The sequence below is a fragment of the Spinacia oleracea genome, chromosome 4 (genome assembly GCF_020520425.1).
Source record: "Spinacia oleracea cultivar Varoflay chromosome 4, BTI_SOV_V1, whole genome shotgun sequence".
Lineage (NCBI taxonomy): Eukaryota > Viridiplantae > Streptophyta > Magnoliopsida > Caryophyllales > Amaranthaceae > Spinacia > Spinacia oleracea.
Genome location: NC_079490.1, coordinates 97992654 through 98011591, shown reverse-complemented (window position 1 = coordinate 98011591; position 18938 = coordinate 97992654). Strand labels below are relative to the sequence as shown.

At 39.3% G+C, this 18938-nt stretch overlaps 1 non-coding gene across 1 annotated transcript; it reads left to right on the top strand.

Annotated features, from left to right (window-relative positions):
• Window positions 1-5629: 5629 nt before the first annotated feature.
• On the top strand, window positions 5630-5736 carry LOC130460358 (small nucleolar RNA R71). The gene has a single exon (XR_008920245.1). It is a non-coding gene; the product is annotated as a small nucleolar RNA R71 (small nucleolar RNA).
• Window positions 5737-18938: the final 13202 nt, after the last annotated feature.

The following is an 18938-nucleotide window of genomic DNA, read 5'->3' as shown; positions in this document are numbered from 1 at the left end:
TCGAATCTTTCGACTCGAGCCAGATCTTGGAACATGTTCTTTAACTCACTGATGATCGTGAAAGCATCTGAGTTGATGAACGTTTTCTGTAGATCTGCACTCATGGTTGCAAGCATTAGACATTTTACATCCTTGTTGGCATCAATACAACGATTGAGGGCTGCCTAAGTGACCCCGTCGCCAGCGGCTTCGGGCATCACCTCATCCAGGACATACTCCTTTTCTTCCTGCATAAGAACTATTTGCAAGTTCCTTTGCCAGTCAATGAAGTTTTTCCCGTTCAACTTCTCCTTTTCGAGAATTGAGCAGATGTTGAATGAATTGTTGTTTGCCATAGTAAAAACTACAATTGAAAAAGAATAAACAAATAAATAACCATTCACAGTTTCTCTTAATAAACTTAAATTCTAGCATGCATGCACAATTTATTATTTATTAAGCATTTTATTCAAGTTATGTGTTCCGGCAGGTGTGAATAAAATGATTCCAAGACCCTTAAATCATTGAAGAATTAAGCACATTATGTATTTAGACTCAATTCTAAAATATTTTAGGTAAGAAAAGCCTTTGCTAATAGTCTAGAAACTACTCTTGGTTGATAGGTACGTCTAAGAACTTATTAGGTAAACCTATCTCATTTGCCACGACATAAAAGGACTCCTTACTTATATCGTTGAGTTTCACCAAAACTAACATGTACTCACAATTATTTGTGTACCTTACCTCTTTAGGATCAATAAGTAACACCTTGCTATGGCGGAAAACTATTACTAAGATTGATGTAAAGGTTATCCAAGTAAGTGTTATTTTGGCATGACACCTTTTAACTCGATTTTTAAAGTTTGGAACTTAAGGGTCTTACTATGTTGGTTAGATTTTAAGTGAACTAAAATCCTTAATCATGCAACATAATCAAGCCACAATCTCATGCATAATTAAGACATATTTAAAGCAATAAATAACTTAAACATGCATAAGATATAAATGTGATCTAGTATGGCCTGACTTCATCTTGAAGCTTCAACTTCAAACTCCGTCTTGAAAATTGATTGGAAACTCTGTCTTGAATTTCACCATAGGAGGCGCCATTTTCTTCAAATAGGATAAGCTATAATTGAAACTAATTACAATTATTTGATGGTACACAGACCATATTTAAAGCAATTAAACTTTGGTACTTTAGACCAATATTACATTCAAATTAATGGTACGCATACCATATTTTCTATCCTATTTGGGCCATACTAGTCACTTTTCATAACCTGCAAAACAGTACATTTATACAACATACCATTCACCCCTTCATTTATTAATGAATGGCCCACATAGCTGGTTAGTAGAACATATTATGCATCACATAAATATTTGCAGCAATTAATCAAGGCTTCCAATAATCTACAAATTATTCAATCCTTATTAATTCTAATCGAGTTGTTTTAACCTTAAAGAATGTAGACCTAATCAAGAGTTTATGACTAAAACGCTCCCACTTGAACCAAGAAATTTACATGCTTTACTAATTGTAAACATAAAATTGTATTTCCTAGTCCAACCGGAAACATACAAATTTAATTAAAATTTAAAGCTCATATAAATTATTATTTAAATCCTTTGATTTATTTTCAGTTTATTAAATTAATTAATTTAAATTTAATCAAGGTTTTAATTTTAGTAAAATAATTAGTATAAGTAAAATTTATAATAATTAAATTATTTAAAATTAAATTCTGAGAAAAAATCGAATTACGAATTTTAAATTTAATTAAAATCGTTTTTCCAACTGAAAATTAAAATTAAATTAAAATGAACCAATCGGGTCAAGACGAGGCCATGAGCTCGCGCCCATGCCTCGTCGAATCCAACTAGCAGCAGCCCATGCCACTCGACTGATCGTACCGCAAGGCCAAGCGACCACGCGCAAACGCAACAGGCCCAGCGAGCCACGCTTGCGCGCAGCCCACTCGCCCACTGCCGAGGCACGCTGCTGGGCAACGCAGCTGGACGAGCCAGCCATCGCTGCCCGCGTGCACGATGCGTTGTGCTCGTTCCTTGCCCACTCTCCCATCCCGCTCACTTGCTCGCAGCACTCGTTGCTAGGCAGGGTTGCTGCCTTGCACTCTCGTGCCACGCCCTTGCTCGCTGCATTCGTACCGCATGGGCGACGAACTCCCTTGCTCGTCGTCGCATGCCCGCACTATACAACACCCCTTAAAGGTAACACTTAGCGTCCATTGCTTCGTGCGTGCAAGATTCGTGAACGGATTTTATAAAAATCAAAACTTTATTATTTAAATTTATCGACGAATTAATAAATCATATTAATTTCATAAATTTATGGAGAAAAATTGAAAATTTATTATTCAAATTAATTTTCGGTTATATTATTTTCATGGATTCAAATCTAGGTCATAAAATTTTAGGAAAATTTGGTAATATTAATCCAACCTTTAGCCGATTTTCTTTTATTAAGCCCACCTACGACATATTTTTTAATAATCTCACCTTTACCACCCAACGACTTTTATTGGGCCCAACACGTCATAAACCTATTGTAGGCGGTAATATGTCCCTACGTGGAAGTACTCTCTCTTGATATATTCAGTCATCATCATCAATTCATCACCATCTCGATGATTTTTTCACCGATTATCGGTCACTTAAACCCAATAAAAGTCGTTGGTTAGTAAAGGTGGGATTATTAAAAAAAATATGTCGTAGGTGGGATTAATAAAAGAAAACCGGCCAAAGGTTGGATTAATATTACCAAATTTTCCTTATTTTAAAACTTTTCAATTTTAACAAATTTTATGGTGGTTTTTAATCATGGATTCCTAATTAAATTGCTAATTAATTATGAAAATCAAATCAAATTCTAAATTATTCGAATTTCAGCAAATTAATTACAATTACAAATTAGGTTGTATAATTAACAAGCTTAGGCATTAAAATTGTTAAACATATACAGTAGGTCAATCATAGATTCAAGATTCACAAACAAGAATCGCAAATATTTAATTTAACATCCTAAAAATTATAAATTTTACGTTCGAAAAACTAAAACCTCTGAAAAGTCATAGTTAGGCTTCAAATTTGGGAATTCTGGGTTCGGCATCAAATCTATGATTTTAGTCAAAATTTTAAAACGTCATTTACATGCGAAATTCACTATAAAATTATACGATTCCGACCATTATTGACTAAACTGCCGAAAATCCTGCAAACATATAATTAAATAATCGCGCGAATTTGCAATTAATTACAAAAATCGAAATTAATCACCCCTTTAATTCATAGCAAATTTATAAAATTTAACCATGTTAACTATAATTGATTATGGAATTAATTAGAGGCTCGTGATACCACTGTTAGGTTATGACAAATATAAAACATATATTTCATGCGGAAAAACCATAAAGCCAGGAATCCAAATTAATTGCCACATAACAATTAGCATAATTTAGGATGCATACATTCGAAGCGTGCCTTCCCTAACTGCTCCCGAACCGAACAAGAATAAGTTTAGGACTCCAAGTGTAGTCCCTCCGTAGATAGTCCACAGCACGTTCGGATCCGCCTTAGATTCAATTAACTAGAATTTAGCCTAAGGTATTATGTTATTCGTTTATAATTTTGTGGCAAATTATTAACTTTAGTTTTTAACTTAAAACTATATGAATACTTGAATTGATGTATATAAATTGTGATTGCCATCACCTATTTATAGGGTAGGATTATCGGAACTAGAAACCTACTAGGATTCAACTTATCTAATTCTATTAGAATTAGATTCTAATTAAATCTATTAATTTAGTGTTTGACTCATCAACTAATTCTAGTAGTTTCAGGAAAATAGTATAATCGAATAAATTCTAGAAGCTTAAGGATTCGTAACATGCACGAACACACCAACACGCACGAACAGCCCACGAGGGGCATGCCCGCACGCGCAGTGGGTTGGCGCGGCCCAGCAGCTGCAACGCAGCCCACGAGGGGCACGCCAGCTTGCTGGCCTTGCCGCATGCTGGGCCTGGCCTTGCGTGCTTGCTTGGCTGGGCCTTGCGTGCCTTGGCGGGCTGCTGGCTCGCTTGCTGTGCGCGGGCTTCGCTAGGCGCAGGCCTGGCTTCATGCTGGGTCTTGCGTCTAGCAAGCTCGTCCGATGTTTATTTCGTACGTCGCGCTTCCAATTAATTTTTCGATTCCGGAATTCATTTCCTATTCGAACAATATTAAATATTTCCGATTCCGGAATTAATTTCCGTTTCGAACAAATATTTAATATTTCCGATTCCGATAATATTTTCCGATACGTACCATGTTTCCGTTTCCAGCAACATCTACGACTTGGATAATATTTATATTTCCGATACGATCCATATTTCCGTTTCTGGCAATATCATCGTTTCCGGAGTATTCATAATTTGCCTTTTGACGATTTCAGCTCCCACTAGAACCGAGATCCGTCGATTCCGAATATCCATAAATGGAGTATTTAATTCACTTAAATACTTGATCCGTTCACGTACTATTTGTGTGATCCTACAGGTTCAGTCAAGAGTAAGCGGTGGATTAATATTATTAATTCCACTTGAACTGAAGCGGCCTCTAGCTAGGCAGACAGTTCACTTGATCTCACTGAATTATTAACTTGTATAATTAATTAATATTGAACCGCATTTATTAGAATTAACATTGAATGCATACTTGGACAAAGGGCATTATTTCCTTCATATAGAAGGACCGTCATAACCTCTACCACTCCTCAATGTAATAGCATTTGCAGTTTCCCTATTCTCATGCTGTGAAGGGAGTTGACTTGGGGGTCTCCCTGCAAGAGTAGTAGCCATCTGTGCCAACTGTGTATCAATGATCTTATTATGAGTAGTAAGAGCATCAATTTTAGCATCCTTGTCACTCAGAGACTTCTGCATCTGCAACATCATACTTCTCATCTCTACAAGCGTAGGGTCAGATTGTGTGGGTTGAGGTTGTGGTGGTGGAGGTGATGTGTGTTGTCTAGGGAACCCAGGTGGTCCACTAGACTGTTGGTTGTAGCTACTCCATGGTTGGTATGATTGTTGTGGTGGTGGTTCATATGATGATTGTGGTGGTGGATGTTGGACCTGATGGGGGTTCTGAATATTAGTGCTCCTGTATGATAGTAGGGGATTGTTTTTATACCCCTCGTTGTAAGAATTGGAGTACGGATTATTCTACTTGTAGGAATGGAATGCGTTACATTGTTCAATAGAGCTCGTACATTCCTGTGCATAATGACCAGACATCCCACAACTATCACAGACATTGACAGTTTGAGAATTAATTGCAGCTACACTAACAAGTTGGGCAGATTAAGTATTTGCTGCTTGCATATTATCAAACTTGTAATGTAAAGCAGTCAATTGGGCATTTAATTATTCTATGGATCGAATTCAAGTCATGCTTACCACCCTTGTTAGATAGGCCTCTAGGATTCCCATACTGGGCATTATGAATGGTCATCTCCTCAATCACCTCCATAGCTCTAGTCACAGCAAGTTGCATGAATCTCCCACTAGCAGCTGAATCCAGAATAAGTCTAGACTCATTACCCAGACCATTATAAAATTGTTGAATAAAAAACCAGTCACTCAAACCATGGTGTGGGCACTCTCTCTGCAAATCCTTGAATCTCTCCCAGACCTCGAACAAACTCTCATTTGCTTGTTGGGTAATGGAAATTATCTGGCTCCTCAGACGAGCTGTCTTTTCAGGTGGGAAATATTTCACATAGAACGCAAGGGCCAAAGACTCCCAGTTAGTAATTTTCGTGGCTGCTCGATTCAACCCATTGATCCACAACTTTGCCTTCCCACTCAGAGAGAACGGGAAAAGCATCTCCATAGTCTGCTCCGGAGTCAATCCCTTTTGCTTGATGGTAGAGCAGTATTGGATGAAGGACTGAATGTGAAGATTTGGTTCTTCACCTACTTCCCCACCGAACTGGCGTCACTCAATCATGTTAATCAATGCAGGCTCAATCTTGAAGGTCTCAGCTGCAATAGAAGGCATAATTGCCTTGGGTATCACATACAGACTTGGCTTAGAATAGTCTGTAAGCCTTGGTTCAGGTGGTGGTGGTGTTTCGTCACCCATCTCTATCTCTGAAACTGAATATGTATCTGAAGGAAAAAGACCGCCAATATTATGATCAGAATTAGAGTAATTCCCACACTGTGCAATGAAATTTCTTCGTCTACGAAAGGTTCTTTCGGGCTCAGGATCGAATGGAGTAAGATTACTAGTACCTACGGTCCTGGGCATAGACAAAGAAACTACAAATAGGTGTGAGATCCGGTCTCAAGGAACGGGGGTTACTTGAGAAGTAACAAACAATAATCTAGAATAAATAATTCATAACAGAAAATAAAACCGTTTCCCCGGTAACGGCGCCAAAATTTGACAGGCTAAAGTCGTATCACCTAGTCAAAGATAAACCTAAGTCCACTAACAAGATAGTAAGGGAAGTAGGGATCGTATCCACAGGGAAACAAGCGTTCTTTCTACTATTAATCAACTAGTCTAGACTATTGCTAACAAGGAAATTGGTTGGTTTTTGTAAATTAAACTAAGGCAATAATTAAATTGGAAAATATCAATATTAAGGGAATCTAGGGCAACGATTCACCACAAATGCAGACCGGGATTGGACAACGGACAACAACAATCAATTAACAATCATAACTAGGAAAACATGCATCTCTCGAATCTTATGAATTCCTTAGGAAAATATAACTAGCAGGCTCTCGCTGTGTTCTAGAAACAATTCCTATCTAATAGCCACAGATCAAAAACATCAGATTTATACTCGGCGCATAATCTAAGGTTAATCAAACTCAATCAAAATAGTCCAGCCAAACAGAATTGACGAGCAATTATAATAAGCTATAGAAATCACAATCAATTAATCAATAATCAAGTCAACATTTAATCCCAATCATGCATTCGTGGATCCCCTAAACCCTAGAAATTAAACTACTCACTCATGTTAACAATGAACAAACCAATTAATATTATTGAAAACATGATCAAAAGCAATTAATAAAACAAAGTACAAATCAATACCTAAATGAAGAACGAAAGGATGAACGAAAAATTAAAGCTTTGATTGAAATTAAAACTAAGTGTTTGCAATGAGTTGAGAGAATAAACTAAGTTGAGAGCATAAAACTAAGTATTGAAAACTAGAAAATAAGGTACCACTAAAAATATAAGGGGCTAGTATTTATAGTTTTCCCAAAATAAAGCCCAAAACTGGAAATAAAAAACGCGAAAAAGCTGCAGGGGTTGACGTCGCTCGATCGGGCCAAATTCTGCTCGATCGGGCGGTTGTGAAATGCCCAGAGCAGCTCCCAAATTGCCCGCCCGATCCGGATCGGGCGAAGCCCGCCCGATCGGGCGCGCGTTGAAGACTTCAAAATTGTATTTCTTCGCCCGGTCTTCTCATTCCGCCCTCCGCTCAAAGGGCGATTTGCAAAAGGCATCATCCTTCGCCCATATCACCGAGTCTAACTTTCGAGGCTCAACCGTAAGCATCTAAGGCTCCCGGAAGTCGACGATAGTTGTCCTGAACTTCCTCGGGATCGTGTAGTGGCCTAAATCATCATGAAACGGGTCTAAAAAGACCAATTTCTCACTAAGTAATTCTGAAACTCAAGGCATACTCAATAACACAGATTAGTACTAAAAACGGCTCCTAAGAGCTTATTTGATGCATAAAAGTACTAAGGGACGGGGGTAAAACTCTATATAAAACACACATATCACTAAGGAAGTTCATAGGAGAACTTGGTGTAGTCCCCTCCATTAAAGGACCAATAGCTCTATATTGTGACAATAACGGAGCTATTGCACAGGCAAAGGAGCCTAGACACCACCAGAGAGTCAAGCATGTACTTCGTAGATTTCACCTTCTACGAGAGTTCGTTGAAAGAAAAGAAGTCGAGATAAGCAAGATTGGAACTGACGACAATATCTCAGATCCATTAACTAAACCTCTGCCGCAAGCGAAGCACAACTCGCACACTACAGCTATGGGAATCAAGCATGATTGAGAAATGCTTTGATGTCCTTAATTAATGTTTTAAAGTTTTAGAGTTTAATACTTTGTAAAACATTTTGGTTAACCATTCATATAAATGAATAGAATTCATTTTCCATTTAATTTGTGGTTTATTAAATGATGAGTCCCATCAAATTTGACGATATATTCAAGATAGACTACCAGGACCAGTCCTATGACTAAGAAACGTCTATCAAGTGAACTTGAATGTCAAAAGTTGAAAATGATCCCTAATCGGAAGTTTTCTAAAAAGGTGGACGCATAGAAAACGCTAGACGACTAGAATGCAAGATGACTAGTAGTTCTGTTTCTTGAACTATGTGGACATGGCGATGTCGCAATCATTTGCATAGATACTTACTTTGAGAAGACTAGTGCCGGACAGACCTATGAAACTTTACTGTACGAGATGAAAATATGTCATAAGTAAATTTCATTACATTATTAGACACTAATCCTCAATGCCTGAGTGATTTGAGATTACTTGTTTGAGAACTGGTTACTTTGACGTTGTCAACTGTTGCACCGTAAAAGGAGGCTATAATGGCAACTCTCAGGTAATCACCTATCAAACGAAGTCTAACCTCTCAAGATCACAAGATTGGGATTGTCCTCCCATAAATCGGGATGAGATGCTGAAGGTTGTACAAGGCCACTCGGAGAGCTAGAAACTGTAAAATGCATGGTCGTGCTCAGATGAATCATAGGCTATGATTATTTGTTTATTTGATCAGTTGAACTCTTAAACCGAGAAATACCTCTGGACATAATAAGGATGACTACTCTTACCTTAAGTTCATAAGCAAGCATCAAGCGGCAAAGGAATTAGGCAATGCACACTTGTTCCTAAGGATAAGTGGGAGACTGAAGGAAATAATGCCCTTGGTCCAAGTATGCATTCAATGCTAAGTCTAATAAATGCGGTTCAATATTAATTAATTATGCAAGTTAATAATTCAGTGAGATCAAGTGAGCTGAACGCCTAGCTAGAGGCCGCTTAAGTTCAAGTGGAATTAATAATATTAATTCACAGCTTAATCTTGACTGAACCCGTAGGGTCACACAAATAGTACGTGAACGGATCAAGTATTTAAGTGAATTAAATACTCTATTTATGAATATTAGGAATCGACGAATCTCGGTTCCAGTGGGAGCTGAAATCGTCAAAAGGAAAAATATGAATACTCCGGAAATGATGATATTGCCGGAAACGGAAATATGGATCATAACGGAAAATATAAATATTATCTAAGTCGTATATGTTGCCGGAAACAGAAACATGATACGTATCGGAAAAATAATGCCGGAATCGGAAATATTGCCGTAAAAGGAAATATTACCGGAATCGGAAATATTGTCGGAATCGGAAATAAATTCCGGAATCGGAAATATTAAATATTTGTTCGAATCGGAAATAAATTCCGAAATCGGAAATATTAAATATTGTTCGAATAGGAAAACGAATCGGAAGCGCGGTGTATGAAACGATCGTCGGACGAGCTTGCTAGACGCAAGGCCCAGCACGAAGCCAACGAAGCCCGCGCGCAGCGAGCAGCAACGCCAGCGAGGCCCGCGAGCAGCGAGCAAGGCAAAGCCAAGCCCGCAGCAAGCGAGCCAGGCTAGGCCCAGCAGCAGCGCCCTCGGATGGGCCGCGTGCTGCCAGCGCCTGCCTTGGGCCGAGCCGCGCACCATGCCCCTTGTGGGCTACGTGTGTGTGCAATGCTACGTACGACCAAACTCCTTGGTCGTTTAGGGTTGCTTGATTAATCGTTTTCCTAATTCCACAAGAATTAAATGTTTTTGTGTTTAATTAAACATTAAATTCTAATGGATTAATTTAACTACAATTCTGATAGAATTAGTTATTTGAATCCTAGTGGAAATCTAAGTCCGATGTTTCCTCCCTATAAATACGTGGTGCATAATCATAATTTATACACAACAATCAATAAGTATTCATATAGTTTAAGTTTAAGAACGAATTTAATAATTTGCCTAAAACTAATAATTAAGCTTTCGAATAAACATAAAACCTTAGATAATATTCTAGTTAATTGAATCTAAGGCGAATCCGAACGTGCTGTGGACTATCTATGGAGGGGCGACATTTGGAGTCCTAAACTTGTTCTTGTTCGGTTCTGGAGCAGCTAGGGAAGGCACGCATCACATATATGTATCCTAAATTATGCTAATTGAATATGTGGCAATTAATTTGGATTCCTGGCTTTATGGTTTTTCCGCATGAATATGTTTTATATTTGTCATAACCTAACAGTGGTATCACGAGCCTCTAATTTATTCCATAATCAATTATAGTTAACATGGTTAAATTTTATAAATTTGCAATGAATTAAAGGGGTGATTAATTTCGTTGTATGTAATTAATTACAAATTCGTGCGATTATTTGATTATATGTTCGCAGGATTTTTCGGCAGTTTTGTCAATAATGGTAGGAACCGTATAATTTTTTAGTGAATTTCGCATGTAAACGACGTTTTAAAATTTTGACAAAAAACTTAGATTTGTCGCCGAACCCAGAGTTCCCGAATTCGGAGCCTAACTATGACTTTTCGGAGGTTTTAGTTTTTCGAACGCAAAATTTATAATTTTTATGATGTTAAATTAAATATTTGCGCATCTTGTATGTAAATCTTGAATCTATGATTGACCTACTGTATATGTTTAACAATTTTAAAGCCTAATCTTGTTAATTATACAACCTAATTTGTAATTGTAATTAATTTGTTGAAATTTGAATAATTTAGAATTTGATTTAATTTTCATAATCAATTAGCAATTTAATTAGGATCCTGTGATTAAAAACCACCATAAAATTTGTTGAAATTGAAAAATTTTAAAATTTTATTACCTAGATTTGAATCCATGAAAATAAATATAATCGGAAATTAATTTGTATAATAAATTTTTGATTTTTCGCCTAAATTTATGAAATTAATATGAGCTATTAATTTGTCAATAAATTTAAATTATAAAAGTTTTAATTTTTATGAAAATCGTTCACGAATCTTGCAAGCACGAAGCAATGGAAGCTAAGTGTTACCCTTAAAGGGTTTTGCATAGTGTGGGCATGCGACGACGAGCAAGGGAGCTCGTCGCCCATGTGGTACTAGGCAGCGAGCAAGGCACGGGCACACGCGCGCGGGGGGCTGCCCTCCTGTGCGGTATGTGCGGTGTGCATGTGAGCGAGTGGCGAGATAAAGGCAACGAGCACACAGGCCGCGCGCGCAAGCGATGAGCGCTGGTACGCTCCAGCAAGCATTGGTCCGCCTAGTGCGCGCTGGCTCGTCCCACCGAGCGATGCTTGCTGCGCGTAGTGTATGGCTTGCTCGGCTTGCTGCGTGCTATGCGTGGCTTGCTCGATGCTTGTGCTACGACCATCGCAGTGGCAGGCCATGGGCGCTGCACTCGTGCACGCGGCCTATGGGCGCTGCTACTACAAGGCCTCGACGAGGCATGGGCTCAAGCCTATGTCTTTGTCTTGGCCTGTTGGTTCGTTTTAATTTTTCGATTGAAAACGTTTTTAATTAAATTTAAATTCATAATTTAATTATTTATCGGAATTTAATTTTGAATAATTTAATTATTATAAATTTATTTATACTAATTATTTTACTAAAATTAAAACCTTGATAAAATATAAATTAATTAATTTTAATCAACTGAAAATAAAAATAAAGGATTTAAATAATATTTTATATGAGCTTTAAATTTTAATTAAATTTGTAAGTTTTCGGTGGACTAGGAAATACAATTTTATGTTTAAAATTTGTAAAGCATGTAAGGCTTTACAAGATTGGTGATCGATTTATAAAAATTAATAACTTTATATTTTAAATTTAACGACAAATTAAAAATCCATATTAATTTCACTAAATCGATCGTGATTATCTTGTTTAGATTGATTTAAGGTACCTAGCATGATAATTCAATTGTCCAAGGTATTATCTTATTAGGCGTGATAGATCAATCAAGTTAATAGTTTGACAGTTTTATAAAAGGGTGATGAAAGCGATTAAATCATATGAGGGACACATTACAACGCACCTTGAGAGGTGCGTTACGGTTCTCAGAAAACTAACCACTTGGCTTTGCTATTTCTCCTTTTATTTAACGAATCTCGGGTTTCCAAGCAATATTCCAATATTTAGGCTTAATTCAGCAGCTACAAGGGGCAAGATACGCTCTGTTCGACTTTTGGGTCGATTGCGACAGAACGCCGGATCGATTTCGCAGCGTGAGGCTAGGCTTAAGGCTAGAGTCAATACTTAGGTTATGGAATTGTGTGTTCTTTTTCACGTCGGTTTTAGGCTGTATTTATAGGAAAAGAGTGCGTGGATAGATTTTAGGATACGAATCCAAAAAGAATCCGGAGATAAAACGACCCCAGGCATTTTCAGCGCCCAGAACCAGGCGTTGAAAATGGGATCTGGGCCGAGTTCTTTGTCAGATTTGGACTCTTAGAACACAGAGCTTTCGAGACTTTATCCGAGTCTTTTAGTGCGTATTAACTTATGACGGAATGCGTCTGGACCCGTTACGAACTCTAGGTTCGTTAGGAATTTAATTAATACGTAACTCTTATTTTTGAATTATACTAGGAATGCAAATTCTATCTCTTTGAGGATTTATGTTGGAGTGCAACACCTAATTCTGACAGGTTTCTATCTTTTATGACTTTGCCACTTTTAACAACTACCTTTTACGGCAGTTACTATCTTTATCATGTTTCCATAAATAGCAGTTTTGGCAGAAATGAAAAGGGTGATTGAGATTCGTTATTATATAGGAGATGCGTTGCCAAGTGGAGATTTGTGTTCTCATCATCGAACCTTCCCTTTCGGGAATGGGGACAAAAGTAGGTGTCTACAGTTAGCCCCCACTTTGACAGAGTCTCGAGATGAGACGATGGTCATAGTACTAGACGGAGTGCGTCATACAAGCCATGGTGTATGTGACCTGTTTTGCAAGGGTCTCACGATCCCCGAGTGATAACATTTGACTTAAGGGTCATTACTTGAAGTGTTAACACATTCCTCACGTGTCATTGGAATCTGTTTAACCGATAGTATAGAAACTCCCTCACTTTGTCATTGGAAGTATCTAAAGATGTTTTTGAAATCAAAGCTATAAAGTGTAACTAGGCCTGGCCAAGCCCAATCACGAGGTAAAACGTTTTTAAAATATTCTCATTTTTTAAGGTTTAGTTAAACGAGAAAACCCCCTTGTTTTTATAGGACGTAAAACGAAGGAAAATCCAGCACATCGCTTTTTTTTGGGAAAACGGAAAACCAATCCTTTGATTTTTGAAAAAGGGAAACCAGAAAAAGTTATCGCTGCAGCGACTAAGGACCTGCACAGTTAGTGACGCAGACCCCGCCGGCTGAAGGTGGGCGAGCCTCTCCGCTGAGGGTGGACGCCCCGTCCGATAGAAGTGGACGAATCTGTTTTGATGTTTTGAAAATAAGGACCTACGCGGTTTGTGACGTAGACCCCGCCGGCTGAAGATGGCGAGCCTGTTTTGTGTTTTTTGAAGATTTCATTTTCGAAAACTGAGGACCTGCGCGGTTAGTGACGCAGACCCCGCCCGCTGAAGGTGGGCGAGCCTGTCCGCTAAGGGTGGATGCCCCGTCCGATAGAAGTGGACGAATCTGTTTTGATGTTTTGAAAATAAGGACCTACGCGGTTTGTGACGTAGACCCCGCCGGCTGAAGATGGCGAGCCTGAATTCGTCTTTTCGATTTGGGACCCGCGCGGTTCGTGGCGCGATCTTGCCCGATTGAGGTGGGCAAGTCCCTATTTCATTTGTTCTTGGGATTTCTTTTGAAATTTTCTTTTTATTCATTCTTGTAAGAGCGAATTCTTTCAAGGGATGCTCGGATTTAGTTGCAACCTGAATGTGGGTTGATAGCGTGCTTAGACGGACCATTGTCTCGTGGTCATCATCTTTCATGGTTTTGAGCTGGTCTTTACGGCCCAATTTTGCCACTACCTGGGTCCTTGATTAGGGGACTATGTATAAGTATTGACGGCGACCTTTGTCTTGAGGTCGTAATCCGGTTTTATCTTTTGAGATTATCCAAACACGGGACTTCGTACAGCATAGTCTGGGAATATTGTTTTATCTTTGCATGCTCTCTTTTGAAATATATATTTTCTTTCGAGCCCCCAAGCATTCGTGCTTGACGGTTGTTTCTTGTCAAAGAGGTTCCTTGGGGATACGCATTTTGTAATGTCCTTGATCGTGTTTGGGATCGTGCTCGTAAGTGCGAGCGATTTTTGTAGTGGTATGCTACTTTGATGAAGTCGTGGAGTGCGACTTCATTTTCCAGGTGACAAAGTGCTTCAGTTTTCAACAATTAATACATCGAGCTCACTTTGGCCCGGTTTGATCTTTTGACAAATAAACGCTTTTTAATTTAAGAAACCAACGACTTGATTTTTTTTGTGTTTCGAAGAATGACTTTGTTTATTTTTTCTATATCGCCTTATCAAAATGTACATATATTTTTTCCTTGAGATGAGTCTAAGTTTCGACAAGCTTTAACATTTGTTTTCACTATTCGGGCTCTAACGGTGCCTTGGGCTTGATCTTGATTACAACAGGGCCTCGTACGATTTTAAGTCCTTTCCTGCTCCGCGTTTTGAAGGGTCCGGGTCTTGGACTAGATTTCCGGCGCCCCTGGCAAGGCGTTAATAATTTCGGCGCCCAGCCTTGGGCGCTGGAAATGCTATTTCAACAGTTTTCTTTTCTTAATTCCGGATTTCTTAACACGTTTCCGAATGGGATCAGGATGTCACTTGATGCTTTCGTGTATATATAGGGGTCAAGTACGTCTTTCTTTTTCACCACTCTCCATCTTCCTTTCTCTCGCAATTGCCTAGCTTTTACTCTTTCCTATTCTTGCCATGTCGATTCCTCCTTTCCCCCTCCAACGAGTTGTTAGGCGTTGGCTAAGAGCCCTTAATCCCACAGAAAAGGCTTTTTTGAAAGGATACCACTTAGAGGCATTCTTAGGCTTACAACAAATTAATATTGATTATAACTTTCTGTATGCGGCCCTAGACTTTTGGGATTCTGATCACCATGTTTTTGTTTTTCGGGGCAATGAAGTATGCCCTCTGCCAGATGAGTTTGCCGCGATCCTTGGTTATCCTACCAATGCTACTCCTACTACCCCTGGCACTGTTGAAGAGGGTAAAACAACCATAGGGGATTTCCTAGGACTAGATGCTAACATGCTTGCTGAGATCGTTGTGGGTGATAAGGTTAATTTGGCAAAGCTTGTAAAACACCATTTTAGACCTAGTAAGAATATGACCGAACAGAAATTGAATATTCGAGCATTTGTATTCTGCTTGTTGAACCACTATTTACTGTCGAATAATAATGGCGAGTTCGGTGACATAAGGTTGTTCCCCTTGATCAGCCAGATGGAGAGTTGTTATTCCATTATGCCGTTGGTTGTTGCCGAGACCTTGCTGAGTGCGGATGAGTTAAAGAAGGATGCCAAGTCTAAAATTTTTAAGGGGAGCCCCCTATTGCTGCAGGTAATCGATCGTTTATTTGCGCACATATATTTATTTTTTATTCTTTTCGTTTGCCCCTGCCTGGATCTGATTTTCAGCGCCCAGGGCTGGGCGTCGTATATTCTGGCGCCTGGTCCTGGGCGTTGAAAGTGCGTCCCAGGCATTATTATTTTTCTGATCGTACCCGTTTTTTTGCAGATTTGGCTCATGGAACGACTCAGGCTTTTAGAAGCTCCCGCCGATCCTAAACGTTATCGCCCTATAGCCTTGGGTAACCGAAAGTATTTGCACCAAGGCCAGAACGAAGGACGAGTGGGCCTCCTATTTTACTCATGGCATATGCTCTATTAAGTGGGTGGTACCGTGGTGGGGTTTGATTAATATGACGGGGGGTTCCGAGGCATTAGTTTATGTTTCTTTGTTGGGGTTATCTCGGCCCATTTACATCTTTCATTACCGAGTCATGCGACACTACGGCTTAAGGCAGACTATCCCGTTTTCCGATACGGTACCACCTAAAGTAGCGGTCTTTTCTGAAGCACGGGTTCAAGCGTGGGCTAAGTATTATGGTGGCCTCCTGCGTTGGACCGTGGCCACCGATGGCTTTGTGGGTCTTTCTGAAAACTACAAGTTGTGGATGAGTTCCGATGATAAAGCTGTGAGAATTAAGGCTCGAAATGAAGAGCCGGCTGAGCTTTTGATACCTCGAGGTAGGGCTAAGTATGAGAGCCGTGATCCTGCTAATCCTCGTGACCATGGTATTAATACTGTAAAAGCTCGTCCTGGTCGAAAGCGAAAGGAAGTTCCTCCCCGTTCCAGTTCTAGGCCTAAAAAGGTGCCTAACATGAAGGGACCTGTTGTTCACAAAAGAAATGCAAGCTCTCGCAGAGATCGTCGCCGGAATAATGTATGGGTTAGGAAAGTTCAGCCCCTAGCAAAACCAGTGGCTAATCCAATTGATGTTGATAATCCTTCCCCTACCATTGTTTGTGCCCTTGAGGCTGAGCGGGCTATAGCTGTTCAAACTGAAAATGTTTCTGAGGCCTTGGCGTCCTTGGAAGTTAGTGTCAAGGAGCCTGTTCTTATGGAGATTGATATAGGGGCAGCGCAGAAGCCTGTGGAAGTGGACCTTGCGAACATTGCCCTCTACAAAACTTTATTTGATGATCCGAAAGAACTCAAGTAGTGTAGTTCTTGTTAGGGTGTAGGTGCCCTTTGTTTTTTTTCAGTTGTGTTTGTTTTTCATTCCTTAGCACTTTGTTTTCCTTCTTATGATTTTCAAATATTAATAAAGGCGTGATTTTGTTTTTCTTGTTTTCGTTTTGTTTCTCTCTTTTTTCATTTCCAACACTTATGCGCATTATATTTTTTTATTTGATTGGACCGAATCCATAAATAGGATTGCCTACGTATCCTTGTTAAATAACTTTAACTTAGAATCAGGTCGAGCGTAGTTCTAGCTAGAATAGATTCTAGGATGCCGAATTCGATAAGTATATTCTGAGATGGAAACATATTATTTGAAACGGTAGAATAAGTGAAGTTTATTATTTATTTTAATCTGTTGCTTTGCCGAAAAACAAAACATTGTTTTTATTTTTTGAGTACATTTTATTTTTGAGTACACGTATTTTGCACATCATTTTTTCATGTGTTTTTTTTTGTGGTACGTATACGTGCTGTACCCCCCAAGTGTTCGTTATTTTTCCGTGTATGTGCGGATAAAATGATGAGCACTTCTGGGCAAAAGTCGGCAAGCAGAGAGATTCAGCGCCCAGGCTGGGGCGTTAAAGATTTCGGCGCCCAGCCCTGGGCGCTGAAAATGATTCTGGGGCAAGTTTCTTGGCGCGTTGCTTCTTTTCCTTGACATGTTCTTGCATTTATTTCTTTTTCTTTGTTTTGTTTTACTCTTTGTTCGTCAGGAATCAATTTTGACGCTATTTTGGAAGCTTTTTGGACTGTTAGCGTTAGACGCATTTTCGTCCGGATTAATTTTTTCTATTCGTGACTCGAAACGGCTTTGAAAATGGAGTTAGGGTGCGGAAGATATGAAGATCTTTGCGTAGGCTTTTTGGGTGGGTTGAGGTGCGTGTTGTTAATGAAGGGTATGGTGGGGTTACGTTTTATTAATTTTCTTTTTAAGCAACATTTGCATTTGTTTTGGATTTGATTCCTTTGTTTTCTTTGGGTTGCATGGGTTGACTTTTATGATTGCACGGGTTAACCTTTATGTCTTGGAGATATGAAGGGGATGGTACGGTTTATTTTGTGGATTTCGAGAATTGGTTTTGATGTCACGATTCAAGACCGAGTGGGCCTTGCTATTGGGCCTAAAGTGGGCCGCTTCCTTATATTTTTTGATTTTATATTTGCAAATATGATTAGTGCTTGTTTAGTGTTATAATAATATTTTAGGAGAAATCTTACGCCTTTATTAATTTGGAAAGTAAGGAAAACACACTGAAATAAATTAATCGATATTCTAGGGGGGTCTTAGGACCATGTCTGGGGTTTTATTCTTTCTATCATCTAAAGAACTAATAGGCGTTTTGCTAAAGTGCTTTCTACGGCTCAAGCCTTGGGTTTAGTCTCGTAGAACTTTGGTCCTTCGCCTGTACTCATCTTAAACTCTAATCCCTTTGCGTTGACCCACTGACATGTCTTCACCCATCTGTTCTCGGCCTCTTCTAGTGTTGATGTAGGAGTGATTAACCGAGTTGGATCGAAACTTTCATCTTGTAGAGCTAGGGTAGTCATCACAGTCTCGTCCTCCATAGGCTTCGATTCGTTAAACAATGTCCATAGAGCTTGGTTGTCCAATATTTCAGCGGTTTCAGTCTTGGTGAGGTGGGGTGCCTCATCCAAAGTATGACAGTCATGGAAAATTTCGAATCCGGGCTTTAGCAGGACATTCTGAACGAAGGGTTCAGGGAAGTCACAGCATGGGTGTTCTTCTCCTTCCCGGACAAACATACCGTTAAGGGTTCTTTGATATGGGGAAAGGAGGGTGGCTCGTTTTGTCTTGGCTGGCTTAAGGCGTAGCCTAGACAAGTGATCAGCAATATCTTCCTCTGTTGGTTCATAGCCTAGGCCAAAGGGAGTAGATTTTTTGGGTGTAGTTCTTCTTCCTTATGCCCAATGGAGTTCCCGGGAAATAGCCCTGAGCTAGCAATATTTTAGGGATGACCCGGGATGCACGCGGATCTAGAAATGCTAAATTATAGTCCTCAATGAATTGGATGGCTTCATCCACTTGAAAACCGTAAAGGTCTTCCGCAGTGTCGGCCGTTC